General features: G+C 35.0%; 1 protein-coding gene and 1 pseudogene across 4 annotated transcripts in view; one reads left to right on the forward strand and one right to left on the reverse strand.

Moving 5' to 3' along the window:
- Window positions 1-27,437, forward strand: part of MAGI2 (membrane associated guanylate kinase, WW and PDZ domain containing 2) — a 1,330,546-nt gene that overhangs the window by 415,855 nt on the left and 887,254 nt on the right. The gene's annotated exons all lie outside the window — the stretch shown is intronic.
- Window positions 7,906-18,341, reverse strand: LOC308510240 (kallikrein-1-like; annotated as a pseudogene). Its single transcript has 2 exons — window positions 18,328-18,341; window positions 7,906-8,352 (listed from the first exon to the last, which is right to left on the reverse strand). The product of its transcript is annotated as a kallikrein-1-like (transcript).

The following is a 27,437-nucleotide window of genomic DNA, read 5'->3' on the forward strand; positions in this document are numbered from 1 at the left end:
GTTTGTTACTCATTTATACATTGTTAGATGCAATTTATTAAAATGTTATTGATGTTTGCATCTATGTTCATGAGAGATATTGACTTGCCTTTTTCCTTTCTTCTCTTGTAGTGTCGTTATCTTGTTTTGGTATTAGAGTATTGCTAGCCTCATAGAAATAGTTGAAATATGTTCTTGGCCTGGTGTTCTCATTTTTAAAAGGTTATTAACTAGTTTTTAATTACTTTAATAGATATTTATCTACTCAGATTGTCTGTTTCTTCTTGTGTGAGTTGTGATAATTGTTTTCCAAGGAATTGGTCAGTTTCATTTAAGTTATCAAATTTGCAGGCATACAGTTTTTTGTATTATTTATTTATCATTATTTTAAAGTCTGTGTGATCAGTAGTGAGAGCACCAGTTTTATTTCTGATATTTTTTCCTTTTTTCCCCTCCCCATTTATATTTTTGTTATCACAAATTATTCTTTCTTATGGTGTGCATTAATTTTCAAATTGAAGAAATCGTTTTTTTGTTTTAAATGCTTTTCCCTCATTAACCTTTATGTTTTAATTGTTTAATACCTTATTCTGAAATAGAGTTGCAATTTCCTGTTCTGTCTGTCTGTCGCCTTAATAAAAATTTTGTACACTTTCATCTTTTTGTTTCAAGTAAAACATTTCCTATAATGTAGGTTTTGTGGTGGTAAATTTCCTCTGCTTTTGTTTGTGTGGAAAAGCCTTTATTTCTCCTTCATATTTGAAAATAATTTTGCTGAATCTACTATTCTTGGATGGAGATTTCTCTCTTTCGATATTTCAAATATTTCATTCACTCTCTCCTGGCTTGTAAGTTTTCTGCTCAAAAAATCTGACAATCATCTAATGGGGTTTCCATTATAGGCTGCAGTCTATTTTTCCCCTGGCAGCCTTGAGAATTCTTTCTCTGTCATTAACTTTTGACAGTTTTAATATAATGTGCCTTCGAGAAAGTCTTTTTACATTTTTATAATTAGGTGTTCTCTTAGCTTCTTCAATTTTAGGGTCCAGCTCTTTCCATAGGTTTGGGAATTCTCATCAATTATTTGTTTAAATAGGCTCGCTGTTCCCTTTCCCCTCTCTTCTCCTTCTGGTATACCCATTATTCTTATATTGCTCTTTCTAATGGAGTCAGATTTCTCACAGATATCTTTTATTTTATTTATTTCAGATCTCTCTTCTTCCACCCGAATCATTTTTATATTTCTATCTCTGAGCTCACATATTGATTGTCTATTCCATCAGGTCTGCTGTTTCCCATGCTCTCTAATTCATTCCTTATGTCATTTATTGAGTTCTTCAGCTCAATAATTTTTTCTTAGTTCTTTTTATAGTTTCAATCCCTTCAGTAAAGTAATTTTGTTTGTTGATTTTCTTCCTGAGTTCATTGAACTGCCTATCTGGGTTTTCTTGTATCTCATTGAGTTTTTTCAAAATTGCAATCTTCAGTTTTTTGCCTTTTAAACCACAGTCTTCCATGTCTGAGTTTGGTTTTTGGAGACTTTTCATTTTCTTTGTGAGCTACTTTGTTACCTTAGTTATTCATAGTACTTGACTGGATTGTTTCCTTGCCGGGGCATTTGAGGTAGTGAACTTTTCTTTTTTAAGGTACTGTTTTGCTTTAAACAATTCAGCAGGTTGATAAATAGAGGTCTTTCTTTTCTTTTTCCGGTAGAGGGTATTATAGCACAAGTTTTTGTTTTCTCTTACCTTCACTACTGGGACTGTCAGGATCTCAGTGGAGCTATGTTGCCTTAGATGTGAAAAAGCCCCATATTTTCCTAAGAGGTGGTTGTCCCTTCTGTGACAGGGTCACCTCAGTCTCAGAGTACTACCCCCATGGTGGGATATGGTGCGTTATTGGTTCCAAGCCTGTGAGTTCCTGGTTCTCTCTCTTTATTATCAGAAGCTGCCAGCCACACTGTGATATCCAAGGTATCTCCACTATCTCTACCAGTTTCCACCATGATGGATGGGGTAAGGGTGGGAAGGGAGATAGGTTCTCTATTCTGTGACTTTGCCTTTTTGCTAGTAATTGTGGCTGCTAGTTTGCACTTGCCACACTGCTATGTTGTTTCTCTTCCCAGGTTTAACCACAGTTGGCCCTAGTTACTCAGGCAGGAATGTTGCTATTGCCTCTTCAACCCTCCAGGCTTCCAAGTGTGGGCTGCAACCCAACACCTTCACTGTTATCACATCAGCTTGCACCGGGCAGGTGAGGGGAGGTGGGTTCACACACCTACGGCTTTGCTTTCTCCATTGTAATGGTGGCTGCCACACCACTGTGTCATGTCTGCTCCCCTGTTACCTGGTTTAGCCACAGTGCGCACCACTCAGGCTGCAGTGTTGCTTCTGTCCCTCAGCCCTCCTACTGCCAAGTTTGGGCTGCAACCCAACACATACACTGCTAGCATATCAGCTGGGGCCACAGTAGGTAGTGAGCTGCACCTGCAGCCATTGTCTCTTCCCTCCATTCTGCTTCCCCTGCTCATTCTGATACACCCACCTTCAGAAGTCTTGATGCATGGATCTCTCAGACTTGTTTGTGTTGAGCAGGGAATCCTTTGTGGAATTATAGCTGTCCAACTTGGTGTAACTTTAAGATGAGAAACCAAGGGGCTTTGTCACTCCACCATGATGCTTATGTAACTTGAAGACAATTTATTTTTATTTTTCATGATAAAGTATTTTTAATTTTATTAATTTTTCATGTTTTATTATGTCCTTTTTAATGTCCCTCCTTTATTTTTGTTATTTTATCTTTTATGGTAAAATTGCCTGCGACCAGTTAGTTGTGTGGTGAAAATGCTCAGAGCAAAGATGTATACAGCAAACATGATCAAATGTTGAAAATACCAGACACGTTTTCAAATATATACATTTATTACAATAAATTTCCCGCTAAGGACTTTTTTGACTGAATCCCACAACATTTGATAAGTTTATTTCTCATTTTAATTTAGTTCCAAATATTTTTAAATTTCCTGAGACTTCTTTGACATATGTGTTATTTAGCAATGTGAGTGTTTAATATTCAAATATTTGAGAAATTTCCAGCCATCAACTGGAATTTCCAGATATCAACTTTTGCAATTGATATCTACTTCAATTTTACTGTGGTCTGAGACGATACTTTGTGTGATATCTATTTTGTTGAATTTGTTAAGGGGTGTTTTATAGCCTGCAATTTGATCTATCTTTATGAATATTCCATGTGAGTGTGAGAAAAATGTGTATCCTGCTGTTGTTAGATGGAGTATTCTATAAATGTCAATTAGTTCAAATTGATTGATGGTGCTATTTAGGTAAAATGTATATTTACAGATTTTCTGCCTGCTTGATTTCTCATTTATTGATAGGGGCTTAGTAGTCTCCAACTCTAAGAGTGGGTTGCTGGTTTCTCCTTTACAATTCTGTTATCTTTTGCCTTACATATTTTGGTACTCTTTTGATTGGGTGCATTCACATTTAGGATTGTTGTTTTCTTGGAGAATTGTCCCCTGTATCATTATGGAATGCCCTATTTATCCCTGACAATTTTCCTCGCTGTGAAGTCTGCTTCGTATGAAATTAATACAGCTACTCGAGATTTCTATAAGTAGTTAATAAACGTTAACTACTTATTATTCTTCAATTATAAGTGCTTTGAGGTGATAGACAATGTTCTCATTTATTTTATGTTTAAGATAACACAATGCATAGGACACTGTTGGACACAGATATGCTCAGTAACAAAAGCTTTATGACTAATTAATGGGAATTAGATGTCTGTGAGCAGTGCATATTATCGTCCTATAAATAGAGGAATGAAATTACATAAATGTTCCTAAATTCCAAGCAAACATATTCTGTTTTTTAAAGTGCTAAAAACAAGTTGATATTTAAGTTAGCAAATTCAGAAATGACCGCTTTAAAGGGAAAAAAGGGATCTTTTTTAAGTAACAGGATTTTTAAGTGTTCCACAATTATTAAGGTAAACAGAACTAAAAATAATGAAGTTTTCACTTTACTAATTGGGATTTGATTGAATATTTTTCAACAGTGTAGCATCTATGAATGATGTTATATATCTTTTCATTGTCAAAATAAGTGTAGATCTTTCAGAGTCTAAGTATCAAAAAGTAAGACGTTAGAGCTAAAAAATCACCTACAATAGAGGGAAAATTATTCCAACTGGCCTTTCCCAATCTCATTTTAAATTATCCTCAAACAAAAAGCTTTGTGATTTAAACTCTAGTAGTTTGAGGAGAATGAAAGATTCAGTAGGGTTTTTTCTAGAGCATATGTTGAAGTACCTTTTCACTTGTTCTTAGAATGACACTGTAATGAATTAAAAGGGAGATTTTCAAAAATATGTGTACAATTCACTTTAAATATAGAAAGAGGTTCATGCTTACGTAGCAGTATGGAACTAGTCAAAGAATTCTATTCTTTGAGGAGGCAGGATGCTTTCCAAATTGAAAGGGAGGGTCCTGTTTAGAACTTGATGCTCATTGCATGCCCTAGCTACATTGGCAAGGTGATTGCTGCAAGCCAAGTGCAGCAACATACTTTGAATGCACACCTTAGATATCTAGAAGTAGAGGGGAAAATGGAGCTGATTCACAGAAATGAGGAGTGGCCAGAGGTGACTATCGTAAAGGGGTGAAGTTAATAAATGCCTTGTAATATGCGATTTCAAGCTACAACAGGGAAAGCACAAAGATATGTGTCGCCTTATTCAGGAACTTGAGTATCCCCTCTTGTTATGTCGTTATTTCTGGTACTTTGCCTCAAAGGTCTTATTTGCAGGAAAGAGAAAAGAAAGACAATTGGAATAGAAAGAGAGGAAGAAACGCTTATCCTATTTAGAAAAGTCACTCCTATCACAGACTTTATGTTCAATGGAACAACTAATAAAAAAATCTCTAACAACAAGTCTCTAGAATCCATCATAGAAAATCTATAACTACTACAATTTAAGATGTAAGCTTAGGCTCCTTGTGCAGAGAACTGGAAATGCTATCCATCTATCTACCTTTCCATCAATCTACTTAATGACATTGTAAAGAGTTTCCTCTGTGATATTTATCATTTTATTTCAACAGAAATAGACATACAAGTTGTAAGCACAGAAGGAGCAACACCCAATAAAGGCAAAAAGAAATTCAGTAAAACAGTGATTACACCTAGAAGGACATACAGGATTGTGTACTGCCTCCCAGAAAATAGAAAGTAGAATTATGAAAAAGCAAATTGTGTGCTTTGAAAATGGAGTAGAAAATGTGCTTCTGTATAGGTTATGTGTTAACACTACTATAGAATCAAAACACTTCAGGGAATATTGTATACTAGAGAGGCCTTATGACTATCAGAACATCTGGCAGCCCCTTGTCAAATTAGAATATAATTAGAATATAAGAAGGACAATGACCTTTTCAGTATATCAGCTCTTATGCTTGACACTTTAGAGGAAATGTTCAGTATATAAGACAGACTTGTTTAAAAGGAAAACTAAACACACACACACACACACACACACACACACACGGCAAGAACACAGAACCTGTTCTTTACTTCAGTTGATTTTAGTATTAAATATCTTCCAAAATAAGCATGGGCCTATACTCTGGCAAACATTAAATATAATTTTTATGAATTTAACTTATTAGGAAAGGTGACCAAATACTGTACATTTCTGCTGATTGCTTTAGATATACAAAGCACTGTTGGAAAAAAGCACTAGAACTGAAATATTTAAATTTTCTTGTATAACAAAATCTACAGATGTATTCAATTACAATTATGTGTACATTTCAAATAACTAAAAATGCTTGGATCATATATATATGTAAATAATATGTAAATAATATTTTACCTATTTAGTCATCCTTCTATTGAGAGGATAATTACTGTGAAATCTACCTCAATTTTTCGGTCACTATCTTAAAGTTTTCAGCAATTCAAAGCATTATTTCAATTGCTGAGAAGAATAGACTTGTATGAGTTAATTTATGTGTGGATACAAAATCTATTATTTCATTCTCACAATTAGAATATACCAGAAAGTGCCATCATTTTATCTAAAAATATATTGACATTTAAGAAACAATGAAACTAAATTCCTTACTTTATACTTATATTTATATTTATATAATTTAGTTAGTTTCAGGTGTACAAAACAATGTACTAGTCAGACATTTACACCTCTCACGAAGTGATAACCCTTCTCCCCCAATCTACTATCCCTCTGACATCGTATACAGCTGTTACAATTCCATTGACTCTATTCCCTATGCTGTACTTTATAATGTGATCTCTAAGCATATTTAAAAAAAAATTTGACAAGAATTTAACTAATATTTCTATATTAGAGAAGAAAAACGTTCCTAAAAAGATAAGGGTTTGCTGTTTGCTTTTAATTTAAGAAATATATTTTAGCAGGTAATAGGAATTCATGTATTTGTTTTTATCAGCGATCAGATATGTTTTACTGATTAATTCTGCTCTTTTTACATGTTCCCGCTTAGACTGCAGATAATATGTATTTAGAAGTTTAGATTTTTAAGTATCGTGTTAATGCTAAAATATTCAATTATATGTAAACTGATCATGGGGTAAACTTGGTTATGAGAAATCTGTGGCCCTTTCATCTATTGTTTTTTAGGTGATATAGGCAAGGCAAACATTTTCAGGACTCAAAAGTGGTACTTAATATTATATGGCTTTGAAAATGCACAATGAATATATTTTTACTTTATAAGAATCCCAATAGCCATACTAACGTAGAAATTTTCTGTTTGTAAGTAGAAATAGAAAAGTTAAGGTACTCACAAGCCAGTTAACTTTCCACATAGTACTTTCTTCTAAGTATCTTTATTCAGAATGTACTGTATGAGGTGTGACAATTAAGTTTACGAACTTGTTGCAATGATGTTGCTAACTTTTTTTTTTATATCAGAGGGATTATTCATTATGAATTTGTACCAACTGGACAAACAGTTTACCAAGTTGACTATTTGGAAGTGCTGAAAAGGCTACGTGAAAAAGTTAGATGACCTGAACTTTTCACCAACAATTCATGGCTCTTGCATCACGACAATGCACCAGCTCACACGGCACTGTCTGTGAGGGAGTTTTTAGCCAGTAAACAAATAACTGTATTGGAACACCCTCCCTACTCACTTGATCTGGCCTCCAATGACTTCTTTCTTTACCCAAAGATAAAGAGAAATATTGAAAGGAAGATATTTTGATGACATTCACGATATCAAGGGTAATATGACAACAGCTCTGATGGCCACTCCAGAAAAAAAGTTCCAAAATTGCTTTGAAGGGTGGACTAGGTGTTGGCATCGGTGTATAACTTCCCAAGGGGAATACTTCAAAGGTGACCATAGTGATATTCAGCAATGAGGTATGTAGCACTTTTTCTAGGATGAGTTCGCAAACTTAATTGTCCAACCTCATATGTTCTAAGTGCACTCTCCAAACCTGAAATGCATCAGAGTGTGGAAAAGGATTTCAGAAGCTATGACTGACTGACTTCTGGCCTCCCAGACATTGTAGTGGCATTAGCCTTGACTCCTTTCTTGTAAACCTCCCTTTCCTGTGATCCTGGTTGACATTGCAGCCATTTGTGATTGTTCTGATACATAGTCACAATCTTTTCTGAATTCAGAAGGTGGAGTTCATTGTTTGCTTGTTTGGTTGGTTGGTTGTTTGGTTTGTTTTTTGATGCATATTTGGTTTTACTGGGGGTCAGGGACAGGGCGGGGGGCTTTCAGGGGTTTGCTGCCATGGTCTCCTTGATTCAGTCCAGGAATGACAGAATTTGGTGAAGATGCCGGGCATATTGGGTCAGCCACATGGGGTGTGTCTCTAAGATGTGATTCCTTAAAACACACTGTCATAGATCTACAAGCCCCGAGTCACCCACACAGGTGTCCTTGCCACCCTCCAAGTGTCCAGCACACAGCATGATGTCTGTCACCTTCTCGGGGTAGACATTGGCACACACATCATTGGGCAGGAGCTTGAGGTCCACACGGTGGAGCTCATCTGGGTTCTCAACTACAAGTGGACCTAGTTTGATGTTGCCACAGCCAGAGGCATTAATAGGTTCTCCCCAGTTGGGGTTCCTGGGTGGGCAGGCCCAGGACCTTCACAGTATTTGTTATCTGCCAGGTGGAGCAGCATGAGGTCATAATTGTAGTCTTCTTCTGGATAGGTGTTGTGGTTCTTCAGGAGGCTCGAGTCGAATTGAGGGTGTGGGAAGCTCTTACTGACCTGGATGAACTGTGCTGTGTCTTCATTTTCAAACAGGTTGTGGCGACCCAGCCAGAGCTGGTAATTACTGGGGAGAGAGAGGGACCAAAGGAATAAGAGAGGAGAGGAAAGGGAGAAGGGGCAGGGCAGCGTGGAGGCGGGTCCCAAAGGAGAGAAAGAGAAACAAGGAAAAAACTGATCACAAAAGGTTTAGAATCATGGAAAAATAGAAACAGTGAGAAAGCAAAAGAATATGACAATGGGAAAAGCAGATCATGAAAAACAGAGAGTTTAAAAGGTGCAGGAAATGAGGAAGGCAGAGGGGAGAACAGAGAGATAGAGGGAGCAGAAAGGAGGCAGGATGAGGAGGAGAAAAGACAGAGATAGTGAGAAACAGACAAATGGAAGAAGCAGTAGTGAAAGAACAGAGCAAGGGAGGCGAGTGAAAAATAGACAAAGTGGAAAAGAGATGGAAAACATAGAGAGAATTCGTTTTTTGGGTTTTTTTTAACCTTTCTCTTCAGAGAGCCAAATTTATGGAACTACATTAATCTTTTTTTCCTTTGCCTATAGAAGGAAATTTTACAACACACAAGTGGCAAAAAAGTAGTTTCCGTAATTGCTGAGCTATGTTTGGTCTACTCTGGTCAACCATCATATACACATTTATTTCACAAACTTAGCTGTGAAATAATAGATTTCAAGTAGGGGGACTCAGGTGACTTCTATTTGAAATATTATGAATGACTGTATGATCCAGGCATGTTATGGTCATCATAACAAGAGGTATTTACTGAGCAAAGTAAGACATCAGCAAGATGCTGACTATCTCAACAAATCTTTATAAAATGGGGTGGGATTTTACTTCAGGGTGTTGGAGTAAGGACTAAATGAAATTACATGAGTACATTGCTTAGCAAAGTGTATGTCACACTGTGAACAATCTTTAAGTGGTATATAATGTGTAGGTCAGTCTTCTTACTGGGAGTTAATAATCTACTCGATTATGAAGATATTATAAAACATACAATACCAAGTAACATAAGATGAACACCAAATTTAGAGGAAGAGACCATGACCAAATAACTTAGGAAATTTGTGGAATGTGGGCTGTTTTTGAGGAATGACGCCATAGATCTGAGTCCTGGTATATCACGTCCAAGCTGCACGCTAGTGGGTAGGTTATAATATATCCATGCCTCACTTTCCTGATTTTTAAAGAGAGAATACTGATAGTTATCCACAAGAGGAGGATTTATACCTACAAAACACCCAGCACACAGTAACCACTAATTAATATTGGCTATTATTGTCATCATTACTATGATTTCTGAAATGTAGTAATTTTTTTTAGTTTTGAAGAAGATGGGTAACAGTTTCAAATCAACCGTTTTTTTTTTTTCTAAGTCATCTAACAGATTAAAAGGGAAGTATACTGAAAAATGATAGGGTTTCTCAGTGAATTTTAAGAGTATTAAGCATAAGATTTTTGCTTTAAATTTCAGAGAAAAGAAGAGATAGGGACTAAATATTGCAGAAGCTGAATTTGAAAAAAAAGAGAATAGTATGTCCTTCTGAACTCTTTTCTTCCCTGGTTTCTTAAAAGTCATAAATTATAAATACCATCTATCTCAATGGATTATATCATAATAATTAAAAGATGGAGGGAGGGGAAAACACCTTAATAAGAAGGGTATTGTGAAGTAAGCAGAAAGGGAAAATAAAATAGTTATGTAGTTATTGATTTTATGTACAGTATCTCATAGTTGATGAATAAAATGGCTTTTTGGGATTTAATGTAGTTGATTAAAATAATACAGAAATACACCTTCTAGAAAGATGTGTGCATCAAATAATAGCTGGACAATGCTACCCTACGAAGCTCAGATAAATGTGAAAAAGTCTCGCATTTCCATTCTTATAATTATTTCTATCTGCTAAATACAATATGGACAGATTCAGGTTCCATAGATCATTGTGTTGGGTAGATATCAGTAAAGGTGGTAAAGGAATTCTACTGGCACATGGGAAAATCCTTATTTATTTTTCTCCTTTGATGCATGCTAGAACCTATAATCTCGGATACTTTGTATAGGAGCTTGGGCAAGTCATTGTAGTTCTCTAGACCTCAGTTTCTTCATCCATAAAACAAGGGTGAAAAATAGGATTGTCTCTAAAATCTGTTCTTTGATTCCACAAAGTCCCAGCTGAATTAAAATATCATGACCCGGAGCAAATGATCTCCAGTTAAGCACACCCAAGAGAACATTCAGAAAACAGTTATTTTAGAGGCTCAAGGCTGCTTATATAGCAACAGTCATTTTGGATCACAGCAGAAAACTAATATCATACATGTGTAGTAATATTCAATATCTGAGATTTGATCCCTATCAGTCACAGTTAAAAAGATGTCTTTAACTACTCTGAAAGGGATTTATTTCTCATATTCTGGTGAATTGAAAAAAAGGTGAAATGCTGAGTTTGTAGATAAAATAATCTGATTTCTGGAAGGAAAGCTTAGGTAACAATAAAAATAAAAAACCTCTAGGCTAACAAAATGTGTAGACAGACTAAGATATTTATATTTATTTAACCTTCACTTAAAATAACCCATCTTCTCTTCTACATTCTATCATTATTCTTTCTCCTGCTTCACCTAAGAGTAGCAAAGAGAATATAATTCACTACCATCAAGAAGTGTGCTCCAACAATCTTCATATAGTTATTGAATCTTTTTGGAATTTGAAAAATATTTCTACTTTCCTGACTTTATTTGTAATAAATTAATCTATTGTTTTTATGCCATGTGGGCATAACCCCTTGTGGTTTAATTGTTTTCAATTAATTATATTATGCATTGCATCATGTATTACTAAAATGTTGTTTATATACACTACATATGATCTAACGTTAACATTGTATTTGCGTTAATAAAAGTACTTATTTTATGCAAATATATTTAAATAAATTAATACAAAATATACATACAAAATATTTTACATTATTTAGTATTTTAATTCCAAAGAGACATAAGCAATTGTTACAAAAAAGTGGTAGCTTAACTGACTTCTTTTGCCACTAGTCTATTGTTTTAATTATTCTAATCATAAAGGGTATCCCAACCTATCTTATTCTTCTCCTTGATTAGCAGAAACAAGTCGTTGCCTCTTATCAAAGGATAGGATGAATAGTTGGGAGAGCAAATGAAATTCAGGTGTAAAACTAGGATGTTAAAAAAATAGTGATAATGATCTTTTGCTATAGAATAGAAAGTAAAGTCATTATAACTTCTAAGAAAACTGGTTTTATTTCTGCTTCCAAACCTGAAGCTTCTACTTGTATATCTTCCTTGTATTTCTTGAGCCGCATGACATCAAAAATGATTCAAAAGACATTAACAATCGGTCCAGACATCTTCACATGCTGTCGTGCCTGGGTATATTAATGCATCATCTATAGGAAGCAATTTAGCCATATATTTATCCTCTTGGACATACTGCTTCCATTTCTGAAAAACTGTCTCAATGTAAATGGTATTAACTATAAAAAAGGCTACTTTTATGAAATTTTTCATTGTACCACAAAAGAGCAAGCAACTTAATTTATTCAGCAAGACACTCAACCATGACAAAGCAGATTGATAAAATAAAACACAACATTAAAATCATGGTATGAGATGATTATAAAAAAGATGATTATATAAAAAGTGAAAATCACATAAATAAAAGCATGATATAAAATTATATTTGCTGTATAATTAAAACTGTTTAAAATGCTGATGGAAAAAATATAAGAAAAATATCTCTAAAATTCAAACTTTCATGTTAAGATAATGGGGTATGTATTTAAATCTTTTTCCTATTTGCCAAAATAAAAGTAGGCAATATATTATCTAATTGTAGTACAGAAAAAGTTAATGAAAAGAAAAAAAAAGAGCCTAGATGCTCCAATTCTAGATGTATTAGAAACAATTTAGGAAATCTAGACCAAATAACTTACAGCATTAGCTATGAGTTCTGTGAATTTTAAAATTTATATTATTTTAGAGGCTTATACATATTTTGTTAAATAGAGATAAATTTGCTAACTCGTTTGAGCCATTGTGCTAATTCAAAATAAAATTTTATGATCATGAGACTTTGAAATCATATAACCAATGATTTTCAAACTTTTATTCGAAATGGGCTTTCCCCCTAAATAAACATTATGTGAAATACGAGTAGTTATAACGCAAACAAACAAACAAATATCAAAACTTTGAAGCTAAGCATCCTCTCCCCCAACTTCTCCAGTGACTCATAAACTCTGCGTTATGGAACCCATATGAATTCTGTGGAATACAGTGCAATAAACAAACAAACAAAAAAACCTGACTTAGGAAGTCATGATACTTTTAATATTAGAGACAGATCCAGGACTAGAAACTAGGCCTCCAAAGTTCTAATCCATTATTCTTTCATCTATATATCTATCTCTTTATCAAATGTATACTTATTCCAAAAGCCTAGGGGAATGATTTAAACATGGAGCATCTTGCATCAAGCCAGGCTTTTCAAGGTTTATTTTAACTTGTTTACCTGAAAACAGTAAAGCAACTTTGGCTCAAGTATGGAAATTGGTTTCTAGTTTGTTACTTCAAGTGCCAGGTTCTCCTTTTGATATATTCCCCGCTAGGCCAGTGCCACTTCCAGCAATCCCAGTTAGCACTGCTAGAACTTAGAATCACCTAATGGTCAGATAATTTAAAAAAAAGAAAAAAGAAAAATCTGAAAGAAAAATGGTACCAAATATTGTTTCTGTTTCAGATATTTGTTTTTATTGAAATCTTTTTGAGGACATTTATTGTAGCATATTAAGACAAAAGGCTAAGTACCCAAAGACAATATCATTCTTTTCAAATTAAAATGTCAGAAAGGTTCATAATGAAACTATTTTCAAAGGAAGTGCTTTTTGTATATTACGTTGTTGGAGGGAAATTCGATCAAAGGTCTACAAACTATTTTAATGAGCACAGTAGTAAATATTTTAGGCTCGTGGGCTAAAATTTTATCTGTCCACAGCTACTCAACTCGCTCAGTTCTGATGATGCAAGAGAAAAGAAGCCATGATAATGTAAACAAATAATATAGCTGTATTCTAACAAAACTTTATTTTAAAAAATATATGGACAACCAACCCATAGTTCATAGACTGCTGACCTCTGAGTTAGATGACAGTAAGTAAACTTCTAAAGTTTGAGTGAGCAGGTGAAGACACATTCCATGAAGGAATATATTTAAGCTTATAAGCATATGATAATAAAGGAATTAAAGTTTTCTAGAAACTAAAGACTTAAAAACACCTTCTTTCCCTTCATATGGATCTTGTACAAGTAAATTATTTTTTCTCTTTCTCTTAAAATGTATAATTAGTGTTTGAGAATCATGACAAGATATTTAACTTAAACGAGAGTTTAATCATGCCAATAAAAAAGGGAAAGAGAGTTTATTTGATAATTAGAACAAAGATCAAGTATCCATGGTTCCTCACTTATATATATATATATATATTTTTTTTTTTTTTCTTTCTCTGCAAGGTAACAATTTTCAAGCCATATATATTTGCCACTTAGTTAAATGAGTTGAATAATGACTACTGTTTCCCTGATCAGGTTTTATTAATCAATGCCAGTAAATTAGCCAGAAACTAGTAGATGAAGGAAACTATTACATTCATAGAACTTTCTTAACAACTTTACAAATTTCAGTAGAGTTTTTTTTTTATTTATTTTTGAAAGTAACTTGTTTTTTGGAGCATCACAACATAGCATGTATCTTTGTGAGACAGAGAGAAAGAGAAAGAAAGGGGGAGAAACAGAGAGAGAGAGAAAGAGAGAGAGAGAATAGGCCTTGCCTAGTTTGCCTGCCTTAATTATTCATAAATGAGCAGGTGGTAGAAATGGTTATAGCATCTCTCTATGATAATCTGCTCCTTTCAACTATCTCTAAGTAAAACAAAACAAAAGTCATGTAATGTAGATTAAGCAAAAAAATCAGACTTTTCCATTCGAGGCAAGGTTTCAACTAAGAATGATAGAAATGACTTAGATCTGGACCTCTGAAAATCAAGTATCCTGCTAGTAAGTTGTATTTTAAATTTGGTTGTTTCTAATAACCCTCTATCATTTATTAAAAATTCATGTTGCTTGTTAAGAGTTTTGATTACTTCAAAGGTTTGTTTCCAGATAGAAAACTGGAAGTAGGATGAGAAAGAGATTATTTTTTTAATGAAAGTATTTAGACAAGAGAATTTGGCCTGATAACTAACAGGAAGCTTAGCTCCAAAAAACAAACTAGCAAATATTGTTTGTTTTAAAAGGCACAGAACGTGGACTACTGTGTGCGGCCATGAGTGGCCGGCAGCTGGTGAGGTCTGCCGTGAGCTACTGTGAGTGGCCGACCGACAACTGGCGACCAACTGGGGAGTGCAAGGCTCATAATACCAGCATGGGCCAGGGAGCTGTGTCCTACACAACTAGACAGAGAAACGAGGGTTCGAACCGGATTGGGGAGGCAGAAAAGGGGGGGAGAGGCACAGAAGTCACTCATATTGCCTTTGCAAAGTGAACAAAATCAGCTATCAGCTGACATTTTAGTGTAGGAGTCAGTTATAATGAGGATCAGTTAGAATGGCAGTCTCCCAGTGTATAGCTCCAAGTAAACTGCTTAGAGAAGCAAATTAAAATTTTCCTCTCTGTCACTGGATAGTCCAGATATCACTGGTTACCTGTTAACTGTGTATTTACAGTGACTTGTTTAGGACACATAATCCAATCAGAACCAATTCCATACAAGAAAAATTTTTTTTTCTTCTGGGATGCAGAAAAGTTGTGCCTCTCTTCTACGAAAAAAAAAAATCATTTTCTTTGATGATTTCAGAATGTGAGGCTCAAATCAATGAGAGGAAAGCCTAGAGGGGCCGAGAATGGCAGGGATAAGAAGGCTGCCATTTTTAAGCCTGAGGATGACATTTCCAATATGTAACAGAGAGAATGTGAGAAACCATGTCATTGGTGATATCCTTTGAGCAACTATGTCATATTTGACTAAAGCTAAGCCCTACCTTTCATTTGCAGCATGAAGATCCCTAAAAAGTGCACAAAAATAAGCTCACAAAATTACCTCTTTTTTGAAGTTTAAATTAAACAAGTCCCAAGAGCTAAGGCCTGAAATAAATGCCAAGGATGCCTCAAAAGAGCTGCAACACATGGGAAAATGGGGCGGTAGGGACTCAAAACTGGTATTTTGTCCTGGTGCCCTTCCTGGAGTTGCTTTTACTTTGGAGAGCTTTGAAAAGGATACAGGTCTTATTGGATCATTCCAGGTCTTCACTCCCCAAAGCAAAATCAAAGCTTTAGTTAAAAATAAAGGCTAATGAGGATTACATATCCCTAAAATACTTAGATTGCTTATTCAATCAGAGAAAAGTGGAAAGAGCACACACCTTGTGATCAGGTAGCCCTGCGTTCAAATTCTGCCTCCAACACTTACTATGCATAATTCTGAAATCTTGTGCAAGAGCTACCGTACTTCTCTCTTGAGCTTATTATAGTGATGATAATACTTACCATGCAGGAATTGTGATAGGAATAAATGATAGCAACATTTAAGGAAAGTACTTAGTACAGGATCTAACAAAACCCAAGCTTTGTTGCTAATATTAACATTGTTTTATTTCTGTTTTACATTTTCCTAGATATGATTTCTGTAAATTGTGTGTCCCATGGCCACTAGAGAAAGAATCTGATAACATTCATTCTTTACTGAGTAGGAGATGTTCATGATTATTGTACTCTAGCAGCAGATTTGGGGAGAGGTAAATACAGTCCTGCTGTCTTTCTTCAATTCCCATCCTACCCTACACTGATGTAAAACGGTGTCATTGTTTTTTATGAATAAACAATTAGCTACTTTAAAATATATCCCATATATTTAATGAACAAGATAGTAAACAAATATTATGTGATTTTTTTACAGATAGGTTTCAATGCATGTTAGTAAATGTGTCTGTGCTGCTATCCCTCCTCTACCTTTCCTGTACCTGTGCCAAACTTTTCTAAACCATCACTTTTCTGTCTCCTTTGAGTGAGCACCTGCCTTCTAAACTACTCACAACGTGGTACTTTAGGGTGCTACGTAGTTGCAATATATCAGTGTTGAAAGTGGTGTTAATATCTACTTACCATCCTTGTTCTTAGGTATTTCCCTATGTTTATCACATCAGTAAATATTTATTATTTTTGATACCATACATATTTTCTATATAGGCCACATTGCATATTGAAATTAGACACAATAAATTAAAATAATAAATTACATAAACAGAGGGTGCCAAAAAATGTATACACATTTTAAGAAAGGAAACACTGTATTAAAATTGTAATAATATATATAAAAATAACAAAAGATGAATACAAGTCACATTTGACTTCTGCAATTAAAACTGGTGCTCAGAGTCGTTACTATCAGCATCCAGACACTTCTGATTATGAAGAACTACTGCTTGAGCAATGTTGATACATAGAAAACATCCTTTAAAATGTGTATACATTTTTTGGCACCCCCGGGATATATTTATGTCATGTAAGTATTGAAATTACACAACAATTCACCAGAACCAGAAACCTTAGAATGGCTCATATCTATATTTCCTGATGCTCATTATATGTGATTAACTCTAAAAGCAATCTCATACAGCCTTCTAGAACAACTCAGTAATAGCCATAACAATTGACAGGATCAATAATCCAGGCCTGAAAAGTCAGAGTGAGTTCAGAGATTAAAAAGTCATCAATCACACAGTGACATAATATCAGGTGCTGCTAACGTGGTAATGACACATACAACAGTGATTTCCTAAGCAAACATTTATAACTCAGATAGCTGCCATTGTGAAAGGGATGTTATTATATGTTGCTTCAATGATGTATGTCATGGATTAATGTAATTAATCTCTAACCATTCATTGACCGGTAGTATCTCATTGGCTTTGCCTCAGATGATAATGGCCCATGAAGCTATTATCGTTTCAGGAGGAGGAAAAATTGCAATGATGCATTTCACATTTCTATGTAATTTTTTTGGATTTATTATCGTACTTTAAAAATATCCTTTATCTTCTAAAAAAAATTTATGTAGCCAAAATTTTGGATGTATGAAGGATATGAAAGAAATACTATCAATTAAAAAATTATGAGGATATTCAAAAGAGGATTCCAGGAAGTTCTACATGAACACATTGAAGAGGACTTACAAACAAACTCTGAGCTGAGTTGCAGAGCCAGGATAGGTTTATTGATTAGCATGAAGCTCAGATGTACCCCATTGTCTATTAGAGGCATCCAACTTGTGATGAAGGATTTTCCTGGACAAAATAGAAGTAAATGTCCTCATTAAATATGGAAAAGCATATGTTTTTATAAATGCTATCTTCAGAACTATTTTCATCTTTTGTTTACAATGATCATTAACTCTACATCATGCATAGATTTAGAGTCCAGTGAATTCCAGTCGATGCTTTGGGCTGGACTCCTAGCAATCCAGTTGCTCAGATACCAGTTCTGGTACCCCAGGGCCTACAAGTGGTCTCACCCCATTTATTGACTACTGAATGGAGAAACACTTCATTTTGTGCCCCATCTGACACACATGAGTGGAATATCCCCATGGGCAGATGCACATGGTCACACAAGTCCTGGTCAGCTAGCTGTAATTACCCATACATTTAATATTGTACTTAAGAAAATTATCGTAACACTATTGAAATCTGGTATAATATGAAAAAGGAATTATTCACAATTTCCCTTGCCTTATGATTTGCAGGAAATTACTCGTGACACTACAATTGAACAGTAAGATGTTGTGGGTCCCTGAGGTTGAGAACTGTAGCAAGAACCGTAACACACATCTGGGGAGTCTTGGAAAGAGACTACAGCATTAATGTGGCACACTGTTGTCTGCCAGACTCAAGACCTGTGTTCCCTAACTCAATTTAGAGGAGCAGTCCCACCATTGAAGCATTCTACCATGCCTCCACCATGATTGCGGCATGGTGGCCTGCTAGTACACTTTATTTCTGGCACAAATAGAGGGGCAGATTTGCTGCTAACAGGACCCTCAAATGCTGCTGAAAAGTTCTTTGAGTAGGAAGAACAAAGGAAAGGCAGAGGAGAGCAGGGCTTCAAAAAAGAGAACATCCCTGTGAACTGCTAGCAAAAAAGCAGCAGCCCATATTCCTGTGCCAGGTAAGCATGGCAACAGATTTAATTGGATGGCTTAGTTGGAGAAAAGGTACTAAAAAGAATAGGGGTTTTAGAGGTATTGCCTTAATCAAAAACACACAAGAAAAAGCTACAGCTAAAGTACTAGTTTTTTCAGGTAGTGTGTGTGAGACTTTTGATAATACTTTTGAGTCTCACACAGAGATGAAGAGGAAACATCAGCAGTAGAGTGATATTTGAAAACAGAGAGCATGTACGTAACTAGAGATACCAACACACTAGTTAGAAGTACCAGCTCTGGAACCAGGCTGAGTGTTTGAATTCAGAAGTTGCCATTTATTGGCTGTGTGATCTTGAGTTAGTTAACTTCTCTATGCTTCAGTTCCCTCTTCTGTAAAAAAAAAAAAAAAAAGATAATAATTGAAGTTACTTTATATGTTGCTCATGAGGATTAAGTTTATGGAAAGCATTTCAAACAGTTCTTAGCCTATCATTGTTTTACAGGGCTAAGCTCTTAGTATTTTAAAAGGATGGGATGATTATAAACATCACTTTATGAGTGTACTTAAATTCAGCCAAATTTATCAGGTTGAGTTATGATTTTCGCATTAGAAATATATCTGTAATTGAGACAAATTACATCAGAGATTAAGAAGCTCAACTCAAACCTTAAATATTTTACAAAATATATGTGGAGTAAAATATGCTCCTTTTTTAAAGTTAGGGTTCGTAAAGTCTTTACCTTAATAACATTCAGTAAAACAGTTCCTTTGGGATATTAGTTAAGGAGGGAGAAAACACCCAGCTGTCAAAAGCAGTACAATTTATTTATTTTTCCCATGTCTTCACATTGACAGCATTTTGTTGTTTGTTTTCTTAAAAGAGTGTCATCCAACCCCTTGTTAGCTACTGCCTTGTTGTAATACCAAGGCAGTAATAATTGTCATTGGATTAAAGAAATGGTCAGTTTCTTCTGAACTTAGAAAACAGAAGTAAAGATAATATGCAAAGGATTTTTGTGATTTTCTCCAATAACACTGTTCTCCAGACAAGATTTACCTTTCTAACCCAGTTATCCCCTCTACCCCCCCCCCCGAACAATGGACCTTTTAGAATCAATAGTATGAGATACGCAGATATTATAATACTGTTTAGGGAATCAAGGAGCACTGATGAGACACACATTCAGGAGGGAGAATTGGGGAAAGGGAGATTTCTTTACATAAAAACCACATTTACTACAATGTAATGCAAATATGGTAAAATGCAGTTATCCCTCGGTATCTGTGGGGGATTAGTTCCAGGAACCCCCACAGATGCCAAAACCCTCGTATGCTCAAGTTCTCTATATAAAACAGCATAGTATTTGGTACAACCTATGTTGTACATTCTATGCTATTGTGTACATTCTCCCATATACTTTAAATCATCTCTAGATTACTTATAATACCTGATACAATGCAAGTGCTATATAAATAGTTGTCATACTGTATTAGTTAGGGAAGAATGACGAGAAAATAAGTCTGTACATGTTCAGAACAGACGCAGCCATCAACTGTAGACCTAACTACATAGTACATGTCACAGTACATAGTACAGAGCAACAAGGTAACATTTTTTTCAAATATTTTCTATCCACAGTTGGTTGAATTTGGGGACCCAAGGATACAGAGTGCCAGCTATACAATTATATAAATTATTGTTTAAACATATATACCCCTGGGAAAAGACTTGGAAAAAAGATATTGATTCCCATGGTTGCAGGCGTCACAAAAGTGGTGTTACTTTCTCCGGGAACTTTTCCTTGAGCTCAAAAGTGAGGTCAATTCCCATCCTATTCTGACCACTAGTATGGCCATTGCTCTCCAGAGTTCATTTATTGATCAACTGTCCAGCTTCACCACTAGGATTTTGTTTGCCTCTTTTTTTTAACCCACAGGAGTTAGCAGAGTGCCCTGCACATAGTAGGCAGTCAATAAATATTGAAAAAAATAAAGGAGGAATCTCTGGGTAATAGGAAATCAGTTTCCAAATATTCTAACGTGAGAATATATGGTTTTTATAATGAAAACTAATTGAGTTAATACAATTTAGTGAGAATAATTTTGAGGTGTAGAACCTCAAAAAATAATTATTGATCCAAGAAAAATAAACAGAAAAGAAAAAAGATAAACAGTAATTTGGGCCAAGTATCAAGATATATACCACCCATGTGTTTGGGGCACTTTGAACAATGAAGTATAGGTGATTTTCATAATAGAATTAGTTTTGTTTGTTTGTATTAAGACAATTCACCTTCATCCATTAATTATTTTTTTTGTAATATGTGGCATTATTTAATACGTCAGTAACTCATAAACATAAGCTGATTGTTTTGTTTGAGTGAGTATAGGTTACGACATTACATATATGTATACCCCATTATAAGATTTTATTTTACTACAAAATAAAATTTGGAGTGACGGAAAAATTTGTAAACTTTTTCTAGATTATCAAAATACTATAGGTTCTTATTAAGTGGTCTTTATCGGGAGTTTTTACATTGAATTTACATTGCTGTTTAAAGTTCTCCTTTGATAATAAGAGAAAAAATGGCTCAGTTCATTTTTTCCTTTCAAACACAGGTTAGTATACATCAGCACAAACAGCATTTCTTTTTGGAGACTCATTCTCCTCTTACAATATTATTTTCATTATTAAATAAAACACCTCATATCACTGCCATTACCTTGGCCATATATAGTGGATTGTATTGTGTAAAGTTCTTAAAAAGGCATTTCTATAATAACCAGCTTTCCTTTTTATATTGATTCATACTTAGTATTGAAGTATAAGGGACATCTATGAGAATAAAATCATTTTATGCTTTGAAAGTTACTTCTTTCCTCAAAGAATCATCACAACTACCTTTTCTGTCTAATCTGTTATTATACAGTGAAACACGTCAATAACATTTTTGGGGGGAAGTATGTTTTTTAAATGCTATACATGGCAATATTACTCTACAGGTCTTTAGCCAGAGCTTTAAAAATGAACATTAAGTGCAGGTCAGGCTACATTGGGGGAGGGGCATTATAAAGCAATCGCCCCGTATTGCAGATTCGCACTATTGTCAGGAAAAACATCTGGCTGTACACTGGCATCTGGACACTAATGTATTAATTAGTACAAGCAGTAAGATTCAGTTAGTGTATGCTTTCCCTTGTTTATTGCACCATGCCATGACCTCTTTACCTATGACAATTTGTCCAGTGGAACTCCTTTGGAGTTCCTAATAGAGTCACAGACAGGAATATTATCCAATTTTCTTATATTTTGAAAAATATATAACGAGGTCTGACAACTCAGTTCGCAAACTCATCCTAGAAAAACTGCTATATACCTCATTGTTGAATATCACTGTGGTCACCTTTGAAGTGCTCCCATTTGGAAGCTATGCACCGACACCAGAACCTAGTCCACTCTTCAAAGCAAGTTTGGAACTCTTTTTTTGGAATGGCCATCAGAGCTGTCATCCTATTACCTTTGAAGTCCTGAATGTCTTCAAAATGTCTTCTTTCAATATTTTCTTTGCCTTCAGGTAAAGAAAGAACTCATTGGGGGCTAGATCAGGTGAGCAGGGAGGGTGTTCCAATACAGTTATTTGTTTACTGGCTAAAAACTCCCTCACAGACAGTGCTGTGTGAGCTGGTGCATTGTTGTGATGCAAGAGCCATAAATTGTTGGTGGAAAGTCCAAGTCGTCTAACTTTTTCCCACAGTCTTTTCAGCACTTCCAGTCTCCGTGGTTAACTGTTTGTTCAATTAGTACAAATTCATAATGAATAATCCCTCTGATATCAAAACAGGTTAGCAACATTGTTGCCACAAGATAGCGGACTTGTTAGACTTTGTATGCAAGGTGGGAGAGACAAACAAAAGATATACAGAAAGATGCCAAATGAATAAGCACTCGTGTTGAAAAGCTGTTTTCCATAAGAGGTAAGTGGGTTGACAGTGCTCTTCTAGGCTTATAGTATCTGAAAACTTGAGGAAAGACTGAATGTTAAGTGAGGGGGCGTATTATCCTGCATCTCCTGTCCTTAATGGGATACATTTTAGGATGACAAAGGAGAACTTTAAACAGAAATGTACATTCAATGTAAAAACTCTTATGTCAATGAATGATGCATAGTTTGTCTAATGATTTGTTAACTACAGGAAGGAATAACCTACTGATATTTCAAATGGAAATTTTAAGTATAGCATAGCACCTCAAGGCTACAAGTCATTCTCAAGTAATTAGGTCATCATTCCTTTTTTCACTTAAACACTTCCATGATTGTGTTTAAAGAGGAGGATAAAAAATGTGGCAAGTTAGAAATAGCCCAATTTCATTTGGTTTCTGGGACATCATCTTTGTGTAGTGACCATTGATTGAAAAATCAGCTTTAAAGAAAATTAAAACGAACAGTGATTCCAGCCCTAGGAAACTGTCTGCAGAACTTTTATTTTTAAAACAGAATCAATATCTTACACCATTAATGATACTAAGCAAAGACAGAGGAGAAAATCCGTGTTGTTGCAAAGATTGATTTTTTTTCTCTTTATGTTCTTTCATATTGATCTAAGAATTCACAACTTAAACTGCTGGGATTATAATTTAAGTATTACTAAATAAATAATTTGAAGGGAAATGTCATAATGTTGTAAGCCGTTTTCCTCTTCATTGTTTTATTTATTTATTTAGTTAGTTAGTTAGTTTAAGGAGAGCACAGTTCACAGTGCCCCACATGGGGATTGAACTGGCAACCTTGGTGCTATTAGTACCACAATAACCAACTGAGCTAACAAGCCACCCCTCATTGTTTTATTTTTACACACTCTGAAACCACTCAGCTGTGTTTCATACATACACACACATACAAACACATGAAGCCACACACAAAAACTTTATTTTCATCCTTATTGCAAAAACTACTCATTTTGGAGTGACACTTGATTTACACCTTGAAATAGAAAGGAAGTCAAGTAAAGTTATCACCTTTGTGGGTAAATTTTCACTACTCTTTGGAGCCATTGGTGCTCGTTCCCACATGTGCGTTTAGAGAGGTAGCAGATGCCAAATGAAGATATCAGGAAGAAAATTGTTTTGGTGATAGCTCAGATTGGGGGCAAGTGAGGATGTTTTAGGTTAGAAGAGAAGTACAGGAAGCACGTTAGGAGTGTTGATACTAGAGAGGAGAACGTTTCAGATAATACCTGTCAACTTACTCCAGATGTTCATCAAACTGGAGAAATTACAAAGGCAGCAGTGAGCATCCCGGCTGACAGATGGCTTATTCTGCTTATAGTACTTGCTGATTAACTATTTTGAACAAATATTTTACTTTAATATGTCCAATCAATAGACATTCCAAAAATGTGTTTGCCAAATATTTTAATTGGCTATTCCAAAACAGTTAAGAGATTCTTGCTGCTCACACCTGTGTGATTTAATTTCTTGCATGACACCTTACTTTTTAATTTCTTGCATGACATCTTAGTATACACATTTGAAAGTAAAGTAGAATTTTAAAATATCAAACTTACACACTGTACAAGGCATCTTTGCATTAAAATAGCATTAGCTTCAGGCCCACTTTAAGGTCTGCATATGGGAACCAGATGAATTTTCTACATAGCTGAAGGATTTCCCAAAGGCAAATTCTTGAGTCTTTTCTTCATGATTACATACAAACCATAACTAAATAACAAGTGAGTATTACCAGGTGTGAAATATTTGTTTTAATTGCCTGGGCAAATGTTTATGAAAAGAAAATAAATACACTTGTTTTTTGAAAACTGAATGAAGCAGTTATTTGCAGTACAGTTAGAAGAAGGCTTTGTCTGAGTGAAATGAATGAATGAATGAATGAATGAGAACAGCTGTTCGTACTGTAAAGACAATATAGACACAGCCTAAGAGTTAGCAAGAAAAGCACTGCTTGCCAGGGATTGTTCCAGAATCTCTAGAGATGTCAGACCAGAAATCTGAACTTTTAACCAGCTTCCCACGTATTTTTTATGCCCTTTAACGTTTCAGAACTGAAGGAGCATACAGTATATTACAATATATTCAAAAGGGAGAGAAATATAGAAGAGTACTTTAGAGCCAGGAAATAGAAATGCCCAGCTGAGAGGTTTAGGCTTTATTCAGTAAAGAATGGAGAGCCATTGAATACTTTTAGCAGGAAAAAGACACAATTCAAAAGGTACTTTGGGAGAGTTAATGTGAAATGTTAGGGTGTTAGAACAGAAGAAAGAGTATGGCAAAAGATGAGATTGTAAGGTCCCAAACCAGCGTAGGGGCTGTGATAACAGACAGGCAGTGATAGATTAAAATGTACTTCAGAAGAATTCACTATTGATTTCCTGGACATAAGAAATCACAAAGTGGAAGAGGTCAGAGGTGATCATGAAGTTTGGAGTCTGCCTGATTAATGTCATAAAAGAAAGAGCCAAATCAGAAGGAAAATTGTTGGTTGGGTGAAGTAATGAGGTCAAGATTAAGTTTCACTGTATATATCTTTTGTTTTTTCCTAGGAGGGTAGTTTTCTGTATTTGAATCTTTAGCTAGTAATACGTGCTAAAGACCAATATACCCCCCAAATACCGTGTTTCCCTGAAAATAAGACCTAGCGAGACAATCAGCTCTAATGCATCATTTGGAGCAAAAATTAATAGAAGACCCGGTATTATATTATATTATATTATATTATAGTATAGTATAGTATAGTATAGTATAGTATAGTATAGTATAGTATAGTATAGACCAGGACTTATAGTAAAATAAGACCGGATCTTACATTAATTTTTGCTCCAAAAGCTACATTTGAGATGATTGTCCGGCTAGGTCTTAATTTCAGGGAAACACAGTATACTAAGTTCATACATCTTTGCTAAAGGGGATTTTTTTAGACAACATACTCCTTATATATTCACACGTAAATAATTTATTTCACCGTGACTTGGTGTATTATTACTCGATAAATCAACTAATAAGGAGTATAAGCTTTATTAGCCTTTTTTTTCACTCCCCCTATTTCTGCGACAACCACCTCCTACCTCTGGCAAACACTAATCTGTTCTCTGTACCTATGAGATTATTATTTTTTTTGTAGTTGTTCTGTTTTGTTTTTTAGATTCTACATATAAGAGAGATCACATGGATTTGTTGTTCTCTTTCTGCTTTATTTCACTTAGCATGATGACCTTGAGGTCCATCCATGTTGTCGCAAATGGCAAGATTTCATTATCTTTTATATTTGAATAATATTCTGTGTGTGTGTGTGTGTGCGTGTGTGTGTATCACATTTTTATTCATCCATCGATGGACATTCAGGTTATTGTACATCTTGAGTTTAAAGTAAGTTCATAGAATTAAAAGTGCACAGCAGAGTCCAAAGCTAACAGCACAATTGGGGAGACAGTGGCTGAATGGTAAGCTCCTTATGTCAAGAATAAAGAGCAACATTGGCTTTTGACTGTCTCTCACATTACATCCATAGGTATTTATTTGTAGGTATTTCCCTTTTCTAAAATTTTCATGAGAAAACTTTCCCCATCTGAGGCCCAAATGCCTTGCCTTTACACAGCTACTTTTCCTTTACTTGAACTTAGTAAATTTTGTTTTAAGTTTACATAAGCAAAGCACCATATTTACAAAGGAACATGTCCTTGCTTTTTCCGATAAAGGATAAAGACTACTCTGTTTTTGTATTATTATATATTAGTAGGTTGGAATTTCAGGTAAAGGAACTAGTAATTCCTGCTGAAGTGGAACTGGATATTAAAAGATGTATGAGAGTTCACAAGACAGAGAAAATGGAGATCATTCCATGTTGAGAAATCAGTATACGGAAATGCATGAACACATTCTTTCAGAATAAATAACACTAAAAAATGTGTGAAGTTCATGGTAATCTGATTTTGCTAAGAGTTTTCAAATATCTGTGTCTTAATTTCTAAGTCTTAAATTAATATTGTGGACATCAGCTTGTATTTTAAATATAATAATGCAAATATGTTATAGCAAAGTAAGCTAATCTTGTTAGGTAATTATCCAAGAACAACATAGGAAGAGTTTGTGAAATCAAAATAAACATTTAGATAGAAATGTGTTAAAATGGGTGTCCCGAGCAACAGACACCAAAAGTGGAATTAAACATGTAAGAGATGTATTAAGGAAATCACCAATAAGAAAACATGAGGAAGTGGCTAGGGGACACTAAGACAGCCATCAGCTTGCACTGCAAGTCTTCGCAAGAGAAAAGAAGGAAGAAATAGGGGAGGGGGAGCACGGAATGGGAAAAGTTTTAGACTACAGATCAGTTCTAAGGAAAGTTCAGCAAGGCTGTTGGGGCATTTCCTAGACAATGTTGACTGTCAGGGGCATCCCATATCTCCCAGAAATAAGCCTGCCTTAATATCCCAGCTGTCCTCAGTCACTGAATGGAGAGGCCCAATGGGAAGCACAAAGTTGGTGTAAATGCCAAAATGAATTTCAGAGTGCAACAACTAGGTCCTCATGCAATTACACTCCCTGCAATCAAGATATGAAAGGTGTGTCTTCATGGCTGCCACCAGATAGAACTTGTTTATTTTTGTATGGTTGCATTTCAAATGATTTATGTAATAATGAACTGAAATGAAATTAGATTAGCTAGAACATTTAATAACCATTTTCAAGTAATTTTGGCATGTCATTATCTGAAATGAAAAAATTGATCATAGACATTTTGTGTACAAGAACTATTAATAAATAAAGGTATGATAACCTTTGTACTTCTGTTTACCTTGAGCTCCAGTGCAGAAATGCATTTTAGCCTCTGATTACAGGCATGCTTTCTCTATATACAATGCTTCTATCAACTGTCACTATGTCAAATATCACCC

This window comes from Rhinolophus hipposideros (assembly GCF_964194185.1).
Source record: "Rhinolophus hipposideros genome assembly, chromosome: 18".
NCBI classification, from domain to species: domain Eukaryota; kingdom Metazoa; phylum Chordata; class Mammalia; order Chiroptera; family Rhinolophidae; genus Rhinolophus; species Rhinolophus hipposideros.